The following is a 6815-nucleotide window of genomic DNA, read 5'->3' as shown; positions in this document are numbered from 1 at the left end:
GTCCGTTGTTCGGGTTTGCGGTACGGGAAAGCACTCTCGCCGAAAGTAGATCACATCACGTCGTAATGATACGCCATGCAAGCGCATCGACAATACGGTCGTCCGCGTCAATCCGGGGAATGTTCCGTGGATTGACAAAATTTGCATTTGACGACGCTCGAATCGGTGATAAGTCGTTCGGAGCATAGATTGAAGCAACAGTGTCGCCACGTGTCGTGGCGGACGTCGTCGCACAAACGTCCACGCAGCTGTCGTTGACACAACTGTAGAGAGAGTCGGGGCGAATAAACAAAACTGCTCGATGTCGCCGTCGCCGAGGACCGCAATTGTCAGCTGGATCGAAGCGACGGTACATGTTGACGATCCTCCGCGAGGAGGCGCCGATCGATTCCGCGATCGTGGTCGCACGCCTTGTGAATAAGGTCGACGAATCTTCGAGCGTCGTCGTCGTCGTCCGAATCGCTCGTTCCCACAGTGCGTCGAAAACGCTCGAATTCTTGATCGGTCTCGCGGCGATCATTGGGCCAAGGCAATACGTCAGATATGCCTCGCCCATGTGCGGACTGATGCTGTGGAAGCTCAATAAGCTCAATACTACTAGTTCCAATCTTCCTTCCTCCATTTTCTTCCTCGTTCGGATGAGCAACCTCGGCCGGCAGCATCCATTGAGGATACGACACGCCCGATACGGACAACGGACCACGCGGTGCCATGACTCGAGAGAACTCGTCACCGCCGCAAGTTTCGGAACTAGACTGCGCACTCGCGACATCGCTCAGCGCTATTGTACACTTTGTTATCTATATTTGTTCGTCGGTTATCACTCGATGACAAACACAGCGCAGGATATTTCGAGGAGCGTCGCTCGATGCCGCCGGAAGAATGACAGGGACGAGGCGTCGCAACCCGAGCCGTCGTTGTCCTCGAACAGCACGGCGGCTGCTTCGTGAACGGCGAACTCCTCGTCGTTGACTACAGCGTTAGCCGCTGCACCGTCGAACGACGCGTTGATCGCGCGATGTTTGTCACGGCCCTCGGCCGGATCGATCACCGCCACAGAGTATCTTTCGCAAAATATCGGTATTATGGCGGCTAACCAGAACAAGACGTCTTCCAGATGTGCCTTCACCGTAACGTAGTCGTCCTCGGTACCGTTGACGTCGGATCGGACTCGACGATGTCGACGTCGAGCGTCGATCGTGAACACGTGGGTCAACACGAACAACAGTTCTCTCGTGACCTTGTATTCCGCTTTGGCGTCGGTCGCTGCAACGCCGCGTCGTGTTCGGCCGGTCGTCGAAATCGACGATCTTTGCAACTTAACGTCCAAATTGGGCCAGGGCGTGCGTCGAAGCTCGTGATCCTCGTTGCGATATTCCTCCCCGGCGGGCAACGAATTCAGTATTTTCAATTTTACTTGGTACGGAGTGAGCGGGAGTGAACCGAACTCCAGAGTCTTCCACAGGGAGCAAAGTTGAACGGAGTGAGACAACATGTCGTACACCGGTTTCCGACCTACGCGTTCGAGGCAACAATATCGACATCGAGCTCGTCGTCGCGTCGCAATGACCACGTTCAACGCAGCTCTCTGCTCGTCCTCGTCTTCGCAACGATCTTCGTCGTCGCGGTTGCGGCAACGGGTGCATGTTTCCTCGCGCGATGTCGACGCTCGCGGTACCTCGATACAGCGCACGATCGTTAACCACTGTTACTAATGACCAATGAGTGGCAATTGATCAACCCCGACAATTATCGCTCGTGTTTGAATCTCGACATTGTCACGTATAGCGCCTTGGCGTTCATGCCGTGCGCGTCGATGTAGCATCTCGGAAAGGTCAGTCCGTCCAGAGTTAAACCCTGGACCTGATAAACCGTCGTGGCCGCGTTCATCACGAAGGGGAACATACAGAAGACGTTGTCGAAACGATCGCCATCTCGACGCGCCCATTTGCTGCTGTACTCGTAGGATTTCACGAGCGTGCGAAGCGCGCGACACAACGCACCGTCTTCCGTATCGACCACGACGGAATCGTCGGATTCGATCTCGTGCACGATCACGCGTGATCCCACCTGCATGGGCCAATTCGCGCGAGCGTGAATCACACAATAGCGCATACCGCGCAGCACGAAATGTTCATCCGCGTAAGGATCGTCGCGACGATCGTCGAAGCGCGCTCCGGTTCGGCAGCTCGAGGTAGCGTTGTTGTTGTTGCTGTTGTTGTTGTTGTCGCTTCTAGCAACGTCGCGACGTTCGGTCGCAACGACGCTGCGTCTGTAGTGCAGACAGCACCAACCGCTTCGTGGCTCGCCGTTGTCGGCTCCGTGACAGATCGGGCAGTTTCGCCACGTCAGATAGCCGATAGCCCAATTCGCGTAGTTCACGCGTTCGTTGGACGCGACGATCAGTCGCGGCAATTGACCGAAGTCCGCGTCTATCGCATCTTGAGCGATCGCGCGCAGAGATCGAACGAACGGACTCATGTCGACGGTGCGCGTTCGCGGCAAACCGTGCGGACAACGCGGCGCACTCGTGACCGCAGGATCGCGCGGGGAAACACGCCAAACGGCGCAGCAGACGCGGATCGGTGGCTTTCATGTTTTCGTACATGAAGCAGATATTGTAATCGAGCATCGTGCGAATCGCTTGATTCTCCACCTCGCCGATGAGTGGCTGTTGATTGCAATCGCCAGCGGGCGATCAGAACGGTTCGTCCGCGGAGCGCCGCGTTCAACATCTCGGCCAACGAGCCCTCGATCAAAGAGTACTCGTCTACGAATATCAATTGGTTGAAATTGACTCGCGGACGTGTTCAGTCGACGAATGCGTTCGAGCAATTCACAGCGACCCGCGACACTGCATCGCAGATTCAACCAAACGTACAAATTGCGTATATTCAACAGATACGAATCGATCGTTTTTGCGAGCAAATTATCGTACGCAAGTCGTTTGGTCGTAGAATCGATGAAATTGCGTTTCTTCACCAGATACAACACGCTCGCGAAACGATCGAGCATGAGTCCGAGCAGGAGCGTTTTCTCCGAAACAGCCACACCGTCTATCACCACGCGACGATTGCCGTCGCGCGCCGCAGTCGTCCATACGCGCTCGATCCTGTCGACGATTCGTTTCTGCTCCTCGGTCATACCGACGACGCTTTCGAGACGTCGCGACGTCGAGACGCTGGCGTTTTTCAATACACAACGACGATGGCTGCGTCGCGGTGTCGCGATTCGACGCGTCGGACGCGACAACCACGTCGATCGTCCTCGAGGGCGCTCGATACGCATCGTCGACGATTCTATGGCCATCGATGGACTCAAAGTTGTCAACGGCTCAATTGGCCGCTGCGAAATCCGTCCAACTCCACGTTTCCGAGCTCGCGATCGACGAGGTGTCCGTCGTTCGCTGAAGCTCGCTCCCGAGACCACCGTCGTTCGCGCAACCGCTTTCGCATCGAGGACTCTTCGAAAGCCGCATCGTCGCATCGACGCCAGCGTACTCGAGAGACCTTTTGAGCGATTCGCGAATCCTCGTCGACGAATGATCGTCCGTGTACACGCGCACCACGCTCGAACCCGGTAACCACTCGAAGTTAACGGCATCGTTTGGACATTCCCGATGCATCGTCGCCAACAGATCGAACCAGCGAAGGAACAACAGCACCGCGGATCTCTCGCTCGATGACCACGATCCGTCTTCGGCGAAAACACGGTTCTATGATCAATCGATCGTTCGTCACGTAGCTCGATGGTGCGTCGAGCGACGCGTCATTCACGCGATCTCGCGCTACGGCTGTGTATCGCGACGACCGATCGACCAAACATTTCGAATTGTTCGCCGCAGGTAGAGCCGATCTCGCCGATGCGCTCTGTTCGTCACGGTCGCTACGAACGAAGGATCTAGCAATTTCGTACCCCGTGCGTTTCGACTCCTCGCTGAAACGCCCGCGATGAACGCTCCGTTGTCGATTTCGCGCGTGCGATATGATCACCAACCGACGACGGACGATCGACCGAGCACTTGGACGATACGGTAACGCGCAATACCGCGTCGATACATTGCCGCCTCCTCGCGCATTTGTTTGCACCAAAGTGACCACCACATTGTTCAGACGATTCAAACTGGACAATTCGACGTCGCAGTAACAAGGACGTGAGTCCTCCGAAGTGGATAGCGAAACTGACGACGACAACGCGACGTCGCACGACGCCCGATCATCGTTCATTTTGACGACTTCGAAAGTACGCTCGCTCAGACCGCAAATACGGCGAATGACGTCGTTCGTTTGTTTCTCGAAGACTTAGACCGTCGAGCGTTATATCGGTGAATAAATGTTCATAGCGCGACGTTGATCGAGCCATCGCGAAACGCGTTCCAACAGTACCCGTTGGGGGACTCGACACGTTCATTGAACGCCAAAAATCCTATTTGTGCAACGAACGTTCGGGCGCGTTTGTTCCTCCGCGATCGTTTTTCTCGTATCGCGCGCTGGCACCCGAAGCGATCAATTTGCGATGCACCGAGGCGAAGAATGAATCAACTCTGTTCGTTTGCGCCGCATCGGCGCGATCACGAAACATTAACCGCTGGATCGACTCTTCGGCAATGTCGAGCCACGCTCGCCGGCTCCGAAAAAAACTATTTATTCGAGCACATTGCTCGCTTCCATTGAATAGCTTCCAGATACCATTGAATCGTTACATCGTTCCAAAGGTACAGGTAACGCTTATGGTTCGGACCGTTGACTTAAAAAAAATCCGATATCATCTCGCTCGCGTGATGCGGTTGATCGAGAACGAGCGATTCTGGAAAAACGATCGTTGTCGCGGGAGACACCGTGCATATGCCGCGTGGCCTCTTCCAGTATCTCGTTCACGATGTGCCACGCGCGCAGCACAGACACCTTCGCGCTTTCTTCGACAGTTTCTCGATTTCGCCGTTGTTGTCTCGCGCGACGAATGTCATTTTTCGGTGCTGTTCGATCGTACGAACAACATATATAGGTTTTTCTCGATCGCGATCTCGATGGTATCGTCGACGGCGCATCACCGCGTTGTTATCTCCCATCCTGCGCGATCCGAAGAATTAAGCGCGTACCGAACGCTCAGCGATCACATGTAAGCGAGTGTTCGTACGATAGCTCGCTCGATCGGCGTCGATGGCGATCGAGTGAACGTAGATCGTGTCATCTGTTATCGCACTCGGCCGATTTCGTTGTTTTATCTCGTCGCGAGACACGATGTGACGGAGTCTCGCAGCGACGAAGCTAGTCACTCCTCGGTCGGTCGCGGAAGAGAAACGCTTCGTAACAATGTCCTCTCGTGACCGTATCGCATCACCGGGTACGCTTTATCCAAGATGGATGCTACCATCGGACGTCACAGCCGACCATCCGGACGCCGAGATACACGTCGAAAACGAAGACTGGAGTTGCTACGACGCGCGTTATGGTTAACGGTACCAGTCACAATTGGCCGAGCATTCGTTACGTATCTGGTGTTACCGGGGAAGATTGCGAATCCACGGTAATGGGGGAATTCACCATTTTCCGTGGGCACACGAGCAGTAACGCGAATCAATGGACGAGGATGCCAAGCGATTCGTCGAAGTCATCCGACTGTGAGCGCATCGACGCGAAATCAAGTCGATGGCGGCGAATCATCGTTTCGGTCCAGTTGGAGATTACTGCCAACGGTAAAGACAACGGCGAATGATCTCGCGTGTTTCCGAGACGGTACTTGAATTTGCGTGAACGGGAGGTTTCTCATCGATTGTGCGACGACGTGGTGGAAGACAGTTTTAGATTTTGTTGTTTCAATCGATGCTCCGTCCGAGACAGAACCGAATTGCTCAATGTAAAATGCAAATTTTGTCATCCGATGGAACACTCGTCGAACTGTCGCTGGAGAACGTACTGTCGTTGCTATTGTCTCGCGTATCAGTACGACGCGATGTGGTCGTATACGGCGAAGGCACGTTCTTGTACAGCGATCCCGAACAACGCGCGAATAGCTTTGTAGACGTAAACACCGGCCGATTGTTAACGTCGAGAGACACCATGGAATCGTTGGTAGCTGACGGTTTCGCCGTTATCGAACTGCCGTAATGCTTGGTAGCGCCCGATGATGAATGCGACGCGACGACGATGGCGACGGTGGCGACGATGACGACGATGGCGACGATGACGACGATGACGATGTATCACTGAATAATGCGAAGACGATGACGCCGGAATACCAACTCGAAACGGAGGAGATCGTACTCGTGCGCTGTCAAACGTGTCTCTTCACCGCGTTGTTGAATTACGCAGTATCGAGATCCAAACTAAACGAACGACATGCCGAACATTGTCCGTATTGCGCATTCGTACAATTGCCATTCTGCGCGAGCGCTGAAACAGCGGAATCGGTATATTCGCGCTACAGCGAAACTATTCGAAGACCTTTGGCCCCTAAATTACGGAAAGTGTATCGATTGTCCGTGCAAGTTTGTATCTCCAGCTCGCGATCGCGCAAACTGATCAGAAAATTATATCCAATTCAGATTTTCCACGAATGAAACGCTGTATGACGAAAAAATGTATCTCAATACCAATGCCAGATAGCCCACGATCGCACGATCGTTGAACAAATAAATTGATGAAACCGAATAAACGATCGTTTAACAATTATCGCACCCCACCCACGTTTGTTTACCAATAATACGAACATAAAAACTGTCCGTACGCGTATTCGACGTAACGTTCGTACGCGACGCATCGTCGCGAAACGCTCAATCGAGGTACCGACGCGACACGTTAAAAAATTACCGGCCG

Source organism: Harpegnathos saltator, unplaced genomic scaffold (assembly GCF_003227715.2).
Source record: "Harpegnathos saltator strain DR-91 unplaced genomic scaffold, Hsal_v8.6 scaffold102, whole genome shotgun sequence".
Lineage (NCBI taxonomy): Eukaryota > Metazoa > Arthropoda > Insecta > Hymenoptera > Formicidae > Harpegnathos > Harpegnathos saltator.
This window is presented reverse-complemented; position numbering follows the sequence as displayed.